We start from the raw sequence: 17,025 nt of genomic DNA on the forward strand, positions 1-17,025 counted from the left end.
ATGTGTTTCGCGTGGATTTGGAGCTAACTCGTTTGCTTCGAATGCAGTTGAAACTAAATCATGTATATCACAAGTATTTGCAGCTAAACAATTGATTCGCATGGATTTGAAGCTTCGCCTTCAACTTGGCATTGAATTGAAGCTAAATCGTGTGTTTTGCATGGATTTGAAGCTAACTCGTTTGTTTCTCCTGTATTTGAAGCTATATCATTTATATCGCAAGTATTTGAAGCTATAGCATTTGTTTCGCATGGATTTGAAGCTAAGCCTTCTACTTCGCATTGATTGGATCCTAAATCAAGTGTTTTACATGGATTTGAAGCTAACTCGTTTGTTTCGCAGGCAGTTGTAGCTAAATAATGTATATCACAAGTATTTGTAGCTAAACCATTTATTTCGCATGTTTTTGAAGCTACGCCTTCTACATTGCATTGATTTGCAGCTGAATCATGTGTTTCGCATGGATTTGCAGCTAACTCGTTCGTTTCGCCTGCATTTGAAGCTATATCACTTATATCGCAAGTATTTGAAGCTAAATCATATGTGTCGCATGGATTTGAAGCTGAACCATCTACGTCGCATTGATTTGAAGCTAAATCTTGTGTATCGCATGGATTTGAAGCTAATCCTTCTACATCGCATTGACTTGAAGCTAAATCATGTGTTTCGCATGGATTTGAAGCTAACTCGTTTGTTTCGCATGCAGTTGTAGCTACATAATGCATATCACAAGTATTTGTAGCTAAACCATTTGTTTCGCATGGATTTGAAGCTAAACCTTCTACATTGCATTGATTTGCAGCTGAATCATGTGTTTCGCATGGATTTGCAGCTAACTCGTTCGTTTCGCCTGCATTTGAAACTATATCACTTATATCGCAAGTATTTGAAGCTAAATCATGTGTTTCGCATGGATTTGAAGCTAAACCTGCTACTTCGCATTGATTTGAAGCTAAATTATGTGTTTCGCGTGGATTTGAAGGTAACTCGTTGTTTCGCAGGCAGTTGTAGCTAAATAATGTATATCACAAGTATTTGTAGCTAAACCATTTATTTCGCATGGATTTGAAGCTACGCCTTCTACTTCGCACTGATTTGAAGTTAAATCATGTGTTTCGCGTGGATTAGGAGCTAACTCGTTTGCTTCGAATGCAGTTGAAGCTAAATCATGTATATCACAAGTATTTGAAGCTAAACCATTTGTATCGCATGGATTTGAAGCTCTGCCTTCTACTTCGCATTGATTTGACGCTAAATATTGTGTTTCGAATGAATTTGAAGCTAACTCGTTTGTTTCGCATGCAGTTGAAACTAAATAATGTATATCACAAGTATTTGCAGCTAAACAATTGATTCGCATGGATTTGAAGCTAAGCCTTCTACTTGGCATTGAATTGAAGCTAAATCGTGTGTTTTGCATGGATTTGAAGCTAACTCGTTTGTTTCTCCTGTATTTGAAGCTGTATCATTTATATCGCAAGTATTTGAAGCTAAACCATTTGTTTCGCATGGATTTGAAGCTAAGCCTTCTACTTCGCATTGATTGGATCCTAAATCACGTGTTTGGATGGATTTGAAGCTAAGCCTTCTACATCGCATTGAGTTGATCCTAAATCATGTGTTTCGCGTGGATTTGAAGGTAACTCGTTTGTTTCGCATGCAGTTGAAGCTAAATCATGTCTTTCACAAGTATTTGAAGATGAACCATTTGAATCGCATGGCTTTGAACCTGAGCCTTCTACTTCGCACTGATTTGCACCTAAATAATGTGTTTCGCATGGATTTGAAGCTAAACCTTCTACATCCCATGGATTTGAAGCTACATCATGTGTTTGGCATGGATTTGAAGCTAAACCTTCTACATTGCATTGATTTGCAGCTGAATCATGTGTTTCGCATGGATTTGCAGCTAACTCGTTCGTTTCGCCTGCATTTGAAACTATATCACTTATATCGCAAGTATTTGAAGCTAAATCATGTGTTTCGCATGGATTTGAAGCTAAACCTGCTACTTCGCATTGATTTGAAGCTAAATTATGTGTTTCGCGTGGATTTGAAGGTAACTCGTTGTTTCGCATGCAGTTGAAGCTAAATCATGCATTCCACACGTATTTGAAGCCGAACCATTAGATTCGCATGGATTTGAAGCGAAGCCTTCTACTTCGCACTGATTTGAAGTTAAATCATGTGTTTCGCGTGGATTTGGAGCTAACTCGTTTGCTTCGAATGCATTTGAAACTATATCACATATATCCCAAGTGTAGGAAGCTCAATCATTTGTTTCGCATGGATTTGAAGCTAAACCTGCTACTTCGCATTTATTTGAAGCTAAATTATGTGTTTCGCGTGGATTTGAATGTAACTCATTTGTTTGGCATGCAGTTGAAGCTATATCACCTATATCCAAAGTGTTGGAAGCTCAATCATTTGTTTCGCATGGATTTGAAGCTAAACCTGCTACTTCGCATTGATTTGAAGCTAAATCATGTGTTTCGCGTGGATTCGGAGATAACGCGTTTGCTTCGAATGCGGTTGAAGCTAAATCATGTATATCGCAAGTATTTGAGGCTAAACCATTTGTATCGCATGGATTTGAATCTCTGCCTTCTACTTCGCATTGATTTGATGCTCAATATTGTGTTTCGAATGGATTTGAAGCTAACTCGTTTGTTTCGCATGCAGTTGAAACTAAATCTTGTATATCACAAGTATTTGCAGCTAATCAATTGATTCGCATGGATTTGAAGCTAAGCCTTCTACTTCGCATTGGTTGGATCCTAAATCACGTGTTTTGCATGGATTTGAAGCTATGCCTTCTACATCGCATTGATTTGCAGCTGAATCTTGTGTTTCGCATGGATTCGAAGCTAACTCGTTCGTTTCGCCTGCATTTGAAACTATATCACTTATATCGCAAGTATTTGAAGCTAAATCATGTGTTTCGCTTGAATTTGAAGCTAAGCCTTCTATATCGCATTGATTTGAAACTAAATTATGTGTTTCGCGTGGATTTGAAGGTAACTCGTTGTTTCGCATGCTGTTGAAGCTAAATCATGCATTTCACAAGAATTTGCAGCCGAACCATTAGATTCGCATGGATTTGAAGCTAAGCCTTCTACTTCGCACTGATTTGAAGTTAAATCATGTGTTTCGCGTCGATTTGGAGCTAACTCGTTTGCTTCGAATGCTGTTGAAGCTAAATCATGTATATCACAAGTATTTGAAGCTAAACCATTTGTATCGCATGGATTTGAAGCACTGCCATCTACTTCGCATTAATTAGTAGCTAAATCACGTGTTTTGCATGGATTTGAAGCTAAACCTTCTACATCGCATTGATTTGAAGCTAAATCATGTGTTTCGCATGGATTTGAAGATAACAAGTTTGTTTCACATGCAGTTGTAGCTAAATAATGTATATCACAAGTATTTCTAGCTAAACCATATTTTTCGCATGGATTTGAAGCTAAGCCTTCTACTTCGCATTGATTTGAAGCTAAATCATTTGTTTCGCATGGATTTGAATCTAAACCTCCTACATCGCATTGATTTCCAGCTAAATCATGTGTTTCGCATGGATTTGAAGCTAACTCGTTCGTTGCGCATGCAGTTAAATCTAAATAACGTATATCACAAGTATTTGAAGCTAAACCATTTGTTTCGCATGGATTTGAAGCTAAGCCTTCTACTTCGCATTAATTAATAGCTAAATCACGTGTTTTGCATGGGTTTGAAGCTAAACCTTCTACATCGCATTGATTGGAAGCTAAATCATGTGTTTCGCATAGATTTGAAGCTAACTCGTTTGTTTCGCATGCAGTTGAAGCTAAATCATGTCTTTCACAAGTATTTGAAGATGAACCATTTGAATCGCATTGATTTGAACATGAGCCTACTACTTCGCACTGATTTGCAACTAAATAATGTGTTTCGCATGGATATGAAGCTAATCCTTCTACATCCCGTGGATTTGAAGTTAAATCATGTGTTTCGCTTGGATTTGAAGCTAAACCTTCTACATCGCATTGATTTGAAGCTAAATCGTGTTTTTCGCATGGATTTGAGGCAAACTCGTTTGTTTCGCATGCAGTCGTAGCTAAATAATGTATATCACAAGTATTTGTAGCTAAACCATTTGTTTCGCATGTATGTGAAGCTAAATCATGTGTTTACCATGACAATGAACCTAAATCGTGTGTTGCCCATGGATTTGAAGCTTAATCATGTAATTTGCATGGATTTGAAGCTAACTTGATTGTATCCTCAGCATTTGAAGTTACTTCATTTATATCGCAAGTATATGAAGCTAAATCATATGTGTTCCGCTTGGTTTTGAAGCTAAACCTTCTACATCGCATTGATTTGAAGCTAAATCATGTGTTTCGGATGGATTTGAAGCTAAACCTGCTACTTCGCATTGATTTGAAGCTGAATTATGTGTTTCGCGTGAATTTGAAGGTAACTCGTTGTTTCGCATGCAGTTGAAGCTAAATCATGCATTCCACACGTATTTGAAGCCGAACCATTAGATTCGCATGGATTTGAAGCTAAGCCTTCTACTTCGCACTGATTTGAAGTTAAATCATGTATTTCGCGTGGATTTGGAGCTAACTCGTTTGCTTCGAATGCAGTTGAAACTAAATCATGTATATCACAAGTATTTGAGGCTAAACCATTTGTATCGCATGGATTTGAATCTCTGCCTTCTACTTCGCATTGATTTGATGCTCAATATTGTGTTTCGAATGGATTTGAAGCTAACTCGTTTGTTTCGCATGCAGTTGAAACTAAATCTTGTATATCACAAGTATTTGCAGCTAATCAATTGATTCGCATGGATTTGAAGCTAAGCCTTCTACTTCGCATTGGTTGGATCCTAAATCACGTGTTTTGCATGGATTTGAAGCTATGCCTTCTACATCGCATTGATTTGCAGCTGAATCTTGTGTTTCGCATGGATTCGAAGCTAACTCGTTCGTTTCGCCTGCATTTGAAACTATATCACTTATATCGCAAGTATTTGAAGCTAAATCATGTGTTTCGCTTGAATTTGAAGCTAAGCCTTCTATATCGCATTGATTTGAAACTAAATTATGTGTTTCGCGTGGATTTGAAGGTAACTCGTTGTTTCGCATGCTGTTGAAGCTAAATCATGCATTTCACAAGAATTTGCAGCCGAACCATTAGATTCGCATGGATTTGAAGCTAAGCCTTCTACTTCGCACTGATTTGAAGTTAAATCATGTGTTTCGCGTCGATTTGGAGCTAACTCGTTTGCTTCGAATGCTGTTGAAGCTAAATCATGTATATCACAAGTATTTGAAGCTAAACCATTTGTATCGCATGGATTTGAAGCACTGCCATCTACTTCGCATTAATTAGTAGCTAAATCACGTGTTTTGCATGGATTTGAAGCTAAACCTTCTACATCGCATTGATTTGAAGCTAAATCATGTGTTTCGCATGGATTTGAAGATAACAAGTTTGTTTCACATGCAGTTGTAGCTAAATAATGTATATCACAAGTATTTCTAGCTAAACCATATTTTTCGCATGGATTTGAAGCTAAGCCTTCTACTTCGCATTGATTTGAAGCTAAATCATTTGTTTCGCATGGATTTGAATCTAAACCTCCTACGTCGCATTGATTTCCAGCTAAATCATGTGTTTCGCATGGATTTGAAGCTAACTCGTTCGTTGCGCATGCAGTTAAATCTAAATAACGTATATCACAAGTATTTGAAGCTAAACCATTTGTTTCGCATGGATTTGAAGCTAAGCCTTCTACTTCGCATTAATTAATAGCTAAATCACGTGTTTTGCATGGGTTTGAAGCTAAACCTTCTACATCGCATTGATTGGAAGCTAAATCATGTGTTTCGCATAGATTTGAAGCTAACTCGTTTGTTTCGCATGCAGTTGAAGCTAAATCATGTCTTTCACAAGTATTTGAAGATGAACCATTTGAATCGCATTGATTTGAACATGAGCCTACTACTTCGCACTGATTTGCAACTAAATAATGTGTTTCGCATGGATATGAAGCTAATCCTTCTACATCCCGTGGATTTGAAGTTAAATCATGTGTTTCGCTTGGATTTGAAGCTAAACCTTCTACATCGCATTGATTTGAAGTTAAATCGTGTTTTTCGCATGGATTTGAGGCAAACTCGTTTGTTTCGCATGCAGTCGTAGCTAAATAATGTATATCACAAGTATTTGTAGCTAAACCATTTGTTTCGCATGTATGTGAAGCTAAATCATGTGTTTACCATGACAATGAACCTAAATCGTGTGTTGCCCATGGATTTGAAGCTTAATCATGTAATTTGCATGGATTTGAAGCTAACTTGATTGTATCCTCAGCATTTGAAGTTACTTCATTTATATCGCAAGTATATGAAGCTAAATCATATGTGTTCCGCTTGGTTTTGAAGCTAAACCTTCTACATCGCATTGATTTGAAGCTAAATCATGTGTTTCGGATGGATTTGAAGCTAAACCTGCTACTTCGCATTGATTTGAAGCTGAATTATGTGTTTCGCGTGAATTTGAAGGTAACTCGTTGTTTCGCATGCAGTTGAAGCTAAATCATGCATTCCACACGTATTTGAAGCCGAACCATTAGATTCGCATGGATTTGAAGCTAAGCCTTCTACTTCGCACTGATTGGAAGTTAAATCATGTGTTTCGCGTGGATTTGGAGCTAACTCGTTTGCTTCGAATGCAGTTGAAACTAAATCATGTATATCACAAGTATTTGCAGCTAAACAATTGATTCGCATGGATTTGAAACTTCCCCTTCAACTTGGCATTGAATTGAAGCTAAATCGTGTGTTTTGCATGGATTTGAAGCTAACTCGTTTGTTTCTCCTGTATTTGAAGCTATATCATTTATATCGCAAGTATTTGAAGCTAAAGCATTTGTTTCGCATGGATTTGAAGCTAAGCCTTCTACTTCGCATTGATTGGATCCTAAATCAAGTGTTTTACATGGATTTGAATCTAGGCCTTCTACATAGCATTGATTTGCAGCTGAATCATGTGTTTCGCATGGATTTGAAGCTAACTCGTTCGTTTCTCCTGCATTTGAAACTATATCACATATATCCCAAGTGTAGGAAGCTCAATCATTTGTTTCGCATGGATTTGAAGCTAAACCTGCTACTTCGCATTGATTTGAAGCTAAATTATGTGTTTCGCGTGGATTTGAATGTAACTCATTTGTTTGGCATGCAGTTGAAGCTATATCACCTATATCCAAAGTGTTGGAAGCTCAATCATTTGTTTCGCATGGATTTGAAGCTAAACCTGCTACTTCGCATTGATTTGAAGCTAAATCATGTGTTTCGCGTGGATTCGGAGATAACGCGTTTGCTTCGAATGCGGTTGAAGCTAAATCATGTATATCGCAAGTATTTGAGGCTAAACCATTTGTATCGCATGGATTTGAATCTCTGCCTTCTACTTCGCATTGATTTGACGCTCAATATTGTGTTTCGAATGGATTTGAAGCTAACTCGTTTGTTTCGCATGCAGTTGAAACTAAATCTTGTATATCACAAGTATTTGCAGCTAATCAATTGATTCGCATGGATTTGAAGCTAAGCCTTCTACTTCGCATTGGTTGGATCCTAAATCACGTGTTTTGCATGGATTTGAAGCTATGCCTTCTACATCGCATTGATTTGCAGCTGAATCTTGTGTTTCGCATGGATTCGAAGCTAACTCGTTCGTTTCGCCTGCATTTGAAACTATATCACTTATATCGCAAGTATTTGAAGCTAAATCATGTGTTTCGCTTGAATTTGAAGCTAAGCCTTCTACATCGCATTGATTTGAAACTAAATTATGTGTTTCGCGTGGATTTGAAGGTAACTCGTTGTTTCGCATGCTGTTGAAGCTAAATCATGCATTTCACAAGAATTTGCAGCCGAACCATTAGATTCGCATGGATTTGAAGCTAAGCCTTCTACTTCGCACTGATTTGAAGTTAAATCATGTGTTTCGCGTCGATTTGGAGCTAACTCGTTTGCTTCGAATGCTGTTGGAGCTAAATCATGTATATCACAAGTATTTGAAGCTAAACCATTTGTATCGCATGGATTTGAAGCACTGCCATCTACTTCGCATTAATTAGTAGCTAAATCACGTGTTTTGCATGGATTTGAAGCTAAACCTTCTACATCGCATTGACTTGAAGCTAAATCATGTGTTTCGCATGGATTTGAAGATAACAAGTTTGTTTCGCATGCAGTTGTAGCTAAATAATGTATATCACAAGTATTTCTAGCTAAACCATATTTTTCGCATGGATTTGAAGCTAAGCCTTCTACTTCGCATTGATTTGAAGCTAAATCATTTGTTTCGCATGGATTTGAATCTAAACCTCCTACATCGCATTGATTTCCAGCTAAATCATGTGTTTCGCATGGATTTGAAGCTAACTCGTTCGTTGCGCATGCAGTTAAATCTAAATAACGTATATCACAAGTATTTGAAGCTAAACCATTTGTTTCGCATGGATTTGAAGCTAAGCCTTCTACTTCGCATTAATTAATAGCTAAATCACGTGTTTTGCATGGATTTGAAGCTAAACCTTCTACATCGCATTGATTGGAAGCTAAATCATGTGTTTCGCATAGATTTGAAGCTAACTCGTTTGTTTCGCATGCAGTTGAAGCTAAATCATGTCTTTCACAAGTATTTGAAGATGAACCATTTGAATCGCATTGATTTGAACATGAGCCTACTACTTCGCACTGATTTGCAACTAAATAATGTGTTTCGCATGGATATGAAGCTAATCCTTCTACATCCCGTGGATTTGAAGTTAAATCATGTGTTTCGCTTGGATTTGAAGCTAAACCTTCTACATCGCATTGATTTGAAGCTAAATCATGTTTTTCGCATGGATTTGAGGCAAACTCGTTTGTTTCGCATGCAGTCGTAGCTAAATAATGTATATCACAAGTATTTGTAGCTAAACCATTTGTTTCGCATGTATGTGAAGCTAAATCATGTGTTTACCATGACAATGAACCTAAATCGTGTGTTGCCCATGGATTTGAATCTTAATCATGTAATTTGCATGGATTTGAAGCTAACTTGATTGTATCCTCAGCATTTGAAGTTACTTCATTTATATCGCAAGTATATGAAGCTAAATCATATGTGTTCCGCTTGGTTTTGAAGCTAAACCTTCTACATCGCATTGATTTGAAGCTAAATCATGTGTTTCGGATGGATTTGAAGCTAAACCTGCTACTTCGCATTGATTTGAAGCTGAATTATGTGTTTCGCGTGAATTTGAAGGTAACTCGTTGTTTCGCATGCAGTTGAAGCTAAATCATGCATCCACACGTATTTGAAGCCGAAACATTAGATTCGCATGGATTTGAAGCTAAGCCTTCTACTTCGCACTGATTTGAAGTTAAATCATGTGTTTCGCGTGGATTTGGAGCTAACTCGTTTGCTTCGAATGCAGTTGAAGCTAAATCATGTATATCACAAGTATTTGCAGCTAAACAATTGATTCGCATGGATTTGAAACTTCCCCTTCAACTTGGCATTGAATTGAAGCTAAATCGTGTGTTTTGCATGGATTTGAAGCTAACTCGTTTGTTTCTCCTGTATTTGAAGCTATATCATTTTTATCGCAAGTATTTGAAGCTAAAGCATTTGTTTCGCATGGATTTGAAGCTAAGCCTTCTACTTCGCATTGATTGGATCCTAAATCAAGTGTTTTACATGGATTTGAATCTAAGCCTTCTACATAGCATTGATTTGCAGCTGAATCATGTGTTTCGCATGGATTTGAAGCTAACTCGTTCGTTTCTCCTGCATTTGAAACTATATCACATATATCCCAAGTGTAGGAAGCTCAATCATTTGTTTCGCATGGATTTGAAGCTAAACCTGCTACTTCGCATTGATTTGAAGCTAAATTATGTGTTTCGCGTGGATTTTAATGTAACTCATTTGTTTGGCATGCAGTTGAAGCTATATCACCTATATCCAAAGTGTTGGAAGCTCAATCATTTGTTTCGCATGGATTTGAAGCTAAACCTGCTACTTCGCATTGATTTGAAGCTAAATCATGTGTTTCGCGTGGATTCGGAGACAACGCGTTTGCTTCGAATGCGGTTGAAGCTAAATCATGTATATCGCAAGAATTTGAGGCTAAACCACTTGTATCGCATGGATTTGAATCTCTGCCTTCTACTTCGCATTGATTTGACGCTCAATATTGTGTTTCGAATGGATTTGAAGCTAACTCGTTTGTTTCGCATGCAGTTGAAACTAAATCTTGTATATCACAAGTATTTGCAGCTAATCAATTGATTCGCATGGATTTGAAGCTAAGCCTTCTACTTCGCATTGGTTGGATCCTAAATCACGTGTTTTGCATGGATTTGAAGCTATGCCTTCTACATCGCATTGATTTGCAGCTGAATCTTGTGTTTCGCATGGATTTGAAGCTAACTCGTTCGTTTCAGCTGCATTTGAAACTATATGACTTATATCGCAAGTATTTGAAGCTAAATCATGTGTTTCTCTTGAATTTGAAGCTAAGCCTTCTACATCGCATTGATTTGAAACTAAATTATGTGTTTCGCGTGGATTTGAAGGTAACTCGTTGTTTCGCATGCTGTTGAAGCTAAATCATGCATTTCACAAGAATTTGCAGCCGAACCATTAGATTCGCATGGATTTGAAGCTAAGCTTTCTACTTCGCATTGATTTGAAGCTAAATCATTTGTTTCGCATGGATTTGAATCTAAACCTCCTACGTCGCATTGATTTCCAGCTAAATCATGTGTTTCGCATGGATTTGAAGCTAACTCGTTCGTTGCGCATGCAGTTAAATCTAAATAACGTATATCACAAGTATTTGAAGCTAAACCATTTGTTTCGCATGGATTTGAAGCTAAGCCTTCTACTTCGCATTAATTAATAGCTAAATCACGTGTTTTGCATGGATTTGAAGCTAAACCTTCTACATCGCATTGATTTGAAGCTAAATCATGTGTTTCGCATGGATTTGAAGCTAACTCGTTTGTTTCGCATGCAGTTGAAGCTAAATCATGTCTTTCACAAGTATTTGAAGATGAACCATTTGAATCGCATTGATTTGAACATGAGCCTACTACTTCGCACTGATTTGCAACTAAATAATGTGTTTCGCATGGATATGAAGCTAAACCTTCTACATCCCGTGGATTTGAAGTTAAATCATGTGTTTCGCTTGGATTTGAAGCTAAAACTTCTACATCGCATTGATTTGAAGCTAAATCGTGTTTTTCGCATGGATTTGAGGCAAACTCGTTTGTTTCGCATGCAGTTGTAGCTAAATAATGTATATCACAAGTATTTGTAGCTAAACCATTTGTTTCGCATGTATGTGAAGCTAAATCATGTGTTAACCATGACAATGAACCTAAATCATGTGTTGCCCATGGATTTGAAGCTTAATCATGTAATTTGCGTGGATTTGAAGCTAACTTGATTGTATCCTCAGCATTTGAAGTTACTTCATTTATATCGCAAGTATATGAATCTAAATCATATGTGTTTCGCTTGGTTTTGAAGCTAAACCTTCTACATCGCATTGATTTGAAGCTAAATCATGTGTTTCGGATGGATTTGAAGCTAAACCTTCTACATCGCATTGATTTGAAGCTAAATCATGTGTTTCGCGTGGATTTGAAGGTAACTCGTTTGTTTTGCATGCAGTTGAAGCTATATCACCTTTATCCCAAGTGTTTGAAGCTAAATCATATGTGTCGCATGGATTTCAATCTGAACCTACTACATCGCATTGATTTGAAACTGAATCTTGTGTATCGCATGGATTTAAAGCTAAACCTTCTACATCGCATTGATTTGAAGCTAAATCATGTGTTTCGCATGGATTAGAAGATAACAAGTTTGTTTCGCATGCATTTGTAGCTAAATAATGTATATCACAAGTATTTCTAGCTAAACCACTTTTTTCGCATGGATTTGAAGCTAAGCCTTCTACTTCGCATTGATTTGAAGCTAAATCATTTGTTTCGCATGGAATTGAAGCTACCACGTTTGTTCCTCCAGCTTTTGAAGCGATATCACTTATATCGCAAGTATTTGAAGCTAAATCATATGCGTCGCACGGATTTGAAGCTGAACCTTCTACATCGCATTGATTTGAAGCTAAATCATGTGTTTCGCATGGATTTGAAGCTAACTCGTTTGTTTCGCATGCAGTTGTAGCTACATAATGCATATCACAAGTATTTGTAGCTAAACCATTTGTTTCGCATGGATTTGAAGCAAATCCTTCTACTTCGCATTGATTTGAAGCTAAATCATTTGTTTCGCATGGAATTGAAGCTACCACGTTTGTTCCTCCAGCTTTTGAAGCGATATCACTTATATCGCAAGTATTTGAAGCTAAATCATGTGTTTCGCATGGATTTGAAGCTAAACCTGCTACTTCGCATTGATTTGAAGCTGAATTATGTGTTTCGCGTGGATTTGAAGGTAACTCGTTGTTTCGCATGCAGTTGAAGCTAAATCATGCATTCCACACGTATTTGAAGCCGAACCATTCGATTCGCATGGATTTGAAGCGAAGCCTTCTGCTTCGCACTGATTTGAAGTTAAATCATGTGTTTCGCGTGGATTTGGAGCTAACTCGTTTGCTTCGAATGCAGTTGAAACTAAATCATGTATATCACAAGTATTTGCAGCTAAACAATTGATTCGCATGGATTTGAAGCTACGCCTTCAACTTGGCATTGAATTGAAGCTAAATCGTGTGTTTTGCATGGATTTGAAGCTAACTCGTTTGTTTCTCCTGTATTTGAAGCTATATCATTTATATCGCAAGTATTTGAAGCTAAAGCATTTGTTTCGCATGGATTTGAAGCTAAGCCTTCTACTTCGCATTGATTGGATCCTAAATCAAGTGTTTTACATGGATTTGAATCTAAGCCTTCTACATAGCATTGATTTGCAGCTGAATCATGTGTTTCGCATGGATTTGAAGCTAACTCGTTCGTTTCTCCTGCATTTGAAACTATATCACATATATCCCAAGTGTAGGAAGCTCAATCATTTGTTTCGCATGGATTTGAAGCTAAACCTGCTACTTCGCATTGATTTGAAGCTAAATTATGTGTTTCGCGTGGATTTGAATGTAACTCATTTGTTTGGCATGCAGTTGAAGCTATATCACCTATATCCAAAGTGTTGGAAGCTCAATCATTTGTTTCGCATGGATTTGAAGCTAAACCTGCTACTTCGCATTGATTTGAAGCTAAATCATGTGTTTCGCGTGGATTCGGAGATAACGCGTTTGCTTCGAATGCGGTTGAAGCTAAATCATGTATATCGCAAGTATTTGAGGCTAAACCATTTGTATCGCATGGATTTGAAGCTATGCCTTCTACATCGCATTGATTTGCAGCTGAATCTTGTGTTTCGCATGGATTCGAAACTATATCACTTATATCGCAAGTATTTGATGCTAAATCATGTGTTTCGCTTGAATTTGAAGCTAAGCCTCCTACATCGCATTGATTTGAAACTAAATTATGTGTTTCGCGTGGTTTTGAAGGTAACTCGTTGTTTCGCATGCAGTTGTAGCTAAATAATGTATATCACAAGTATTTGTAGCTAAACCATTTGTTTCGCATGTATGTGAAGCTAAATCATGTGTTTACCATGACAATGAACCTAAATCGTGTGTTGCCCATGGATTTGAAGCTTAATCATGTAATTTGCATGGATTTGAAGCTAACTTGATTGTATCCTCAGCATTTGAAGTTACTTCATTTATATCGCAAGTATATGAAGCTAAATCATATGTGTTCCGCTTGGTTTTGAAGCTAAACCTTCTACATCGCATTGATTTGAAGCTAAATCATGTGTTTCGGATGGATTTGAAGCTAAACCTGCTACTTCGCATTGATTTGAAGCTGAATTATGTGTTTCGCGTGAATTTGAAGGTAACTCGTTGTTTCGCATGCAGTTGAAGCTAAATCATGCATTCCACACGTATTTGAAGCCGAACCATTAGATTCGCATGGATTTGAAGCTAAGCCTTCTACTTCGCACTGATTTGAAGTTAAATCATGTGTTTCGCGTGGATTTGGAGCTAACTCGTTTGCTTCGAATGCAATTGAAACTAAATCATGTATATCACAAGTATTTGCAGCTAAACAATTGATTCGCATGGATTTGAAGCTTCCCCTTCAACTTGGCATTGAATTGAAGCTAAATCGTGTGTTTTGCATGGATTTGAATCTAACTCGTTTGTTTCTCCTGTATTTGAAGCTATATCATTTATATCGCAAGTATTTGAAGCTAAAGCATTTGTTTCGCATGGATTTGAAGCTAAGCCTTCTACTTCGCATTGATTGGATCCTAAATCAAGTGTTTTACATGGATTTGAATCTAAGCCTTCTACATAGCATTGATTTGCAGCTGAATCATGTGTTTCGCATGGATTTGAAGCTAACTCGTTCGTTTCTCCTGCATTTGAAACTATATCACATATATCCCAAGTGTAGGAAGCTCAATCATTTGTTTCGCATGGATTTGAAGCTAAACCTGCTACTTCGCATTGATTTGAAGCTAAATTATGTGTTTCGCGTGGATTTGAATGTAACTCATTTGTTTGGCATGCAGTTGAAGCTATATCACCTATATCCAAAGTGTTGGAAGCTCAATCATTTGTTTCGCATGGATTTGAAGCTAAACCTGCTACTTCGCATTGATTTGAAGCTAAATCATGTGTTTCGCGTGGATTCGGAGATAACGCGTTTGCTTCGAATGCGGTTGAAGCTAAATCATGTATGTCGCAAGTATTTGAGGCTAAACCATTTGTATCGCATGGATTTGAATCTCTGCCTCCTACTTCGCATTGATTTGACGCTCAATATTGTGTTTCGAATGGATTTGAAGCTAACTCGTTTGTTTCGCATGCAGTTGAAACTAAATCTTGTATATCACAAGTATTTGCAGCTAATCAATTGATTCGCATGGATTTGAAGCTAAGCCTTCTACTTCGCATTGGTTGGATCCTAAATCACGTGTTTTGCATGGATTTGAAGCTATGCCTTCTACATCGCATTGATTTGCAGCTGAATCTTGTGTTTCGCATGGATTTGAAGCTAACTCGTTCGTTTCAGCTGCATTTGAAACTATATCACATATATCCCAAGTGTAGGAAGCTCAATCATTTGTTTCGCATGGATTTGAAGCTAAACCTGCTACTTCGCATTGATTTGAAGCTAAATTATGTGTTTCGCGTGGATTTGAATGTAACTCATTTGTTTGGCATGCAGTTGAAGCTATATCACCTATATCCAAAGTGTTGGAAGCTCAATCATTTGTTTCGCATGGATTTGAAGCTAAACCTGCTACTTCGCATTGATTTGAAGCTAAATCATGTGTTTCGCGTGGATTCGGAGATAACGCGTTTGCTTCGAATGCGGTTGAAGCTAAATCATGTATATCGCAAGTATTTGAGGCTAAACCATTTGTATCGCATGGATTTGAATCTCTGCCTTCTACTTCGCATTGATTTGACGCTCAATATTGTGTTTCGAATGGATTTGAAGCTAACTCGTTTGTTTCGCATGCAGTTGAAACTAAATCTTGTATATCACAAGTATTTGCAGCTAATCAATTGATTCGAATGGATTTGAAGCTAAGCCTTCTACTTCGCATTGGTTGGATCCTAAATCACGTGTTTTGCATGGATTTGAAGCTAAACCTTCTACATCGCATTGATTTGAAGCTAAATCATGTGTTTCGCGTGGATTTGAAGGTAACTCGTTGTTTCGCATGCTGTTGAAGCTAAATCATGCATTTCACAAGAATTTGCAGCCGAACCATTAGATTCGCATGGATTTGAAGCTAAGCCTTCTACTTCGCATTGATTTGAAGCTAAATCATTTGTTTCGCATGGATTTGAATCTAAACCTCCTACGTCGCATTGATTTCCAGCTAAATCATGTGTTTCGCATGGATTTGAAGCTAACTCGTTCGTTTCAGCTGCATTTGAAACTATATGACTTATATCGCAAGTATTTGAAGCTAAATCATGTGTTTCTCTTGAATTTGAAGCTAAGCGTTCTACATCGCATTGATTTGAAACTAAATTATGTGTTTCGCGTGGATTTGAAGGTAACTCGTTGTTTCGCATGCTGTTGAAGCTAAATCATGCATTTCACAAGAATTTGCAGCCGAACCATTAGATTCGCATGGATTTGAAGCTAAGCCTTCTACTTCGCATTGATTTGAAGCTAAATCATTTGTTTCGCATGGATTTGAATCTAAACCTCCTACGTCGCATTGATTTCCAGCTAAATCATGTGTTTCGCATGGATTTGAAGCTAACTCGTTCGTTGCGCATGCAGTTAAATCTAAATAACGTATATCACAATTATTTGAAGCTAAACCATTTGTTTCGCATGGATTTGAAGCTAAGCCTTCTACTTCGCATTAATTAATAGCTAAATCACGTGTTTTGCATGGATTTGAAGATAAACCTTCTACATCGCATTGATTTGAAGCTAAATCATGTGTTTCGCATGGATTTGAAGCTAACTCGTTTGTTTCGCATGCAGTTGAAGCTAAATAATGTATATCACCATTATTTGTAGCTAAACCATTTGTTTCGCATGGATTTGAACCTAAGCCTTGTACTTCGCATTGATTTGAAGCTAAATCATTTGTTTCGCATGGATTTGAAGCTAAACCTTCTACATCGCATTGATTTGCAAATGAATCATGTGTTTCGCTTGGACTTGAAGCTAAACCTTCTACATCGCATTGATTTGAAGCTAAATCGTGTTTTTCGTATGGATTTGAGGCAAACTCGTTTGTTTCGCATGCAGTTGTAGCTAAATAATGTATATCACAAGTATTTGTAGCTAAACCATTTGTTTCGCATGTATGTGAAGCTAAATCATGTGTTTACCATGACAATGAACCTAAATCATGTGTTGCCCATGGATTTGAAGCTTAATCATG

The sequence above is a fragment of the Megalopta genalis genome, unplaced genomic scaffold (genome assembly GCF_051020955.1).
Source record: "Megalopta genalis isolate 19385.01 unplaced genomic scaffold, iyMegGena1_principal scaffold0034, whole genome shotgun sequence".
NCBI lineage: Eukaryota > Metazoa > Arthropoda > Insecta > Hymenoptera > Halictidae > Megalopta > Megalopta genalis.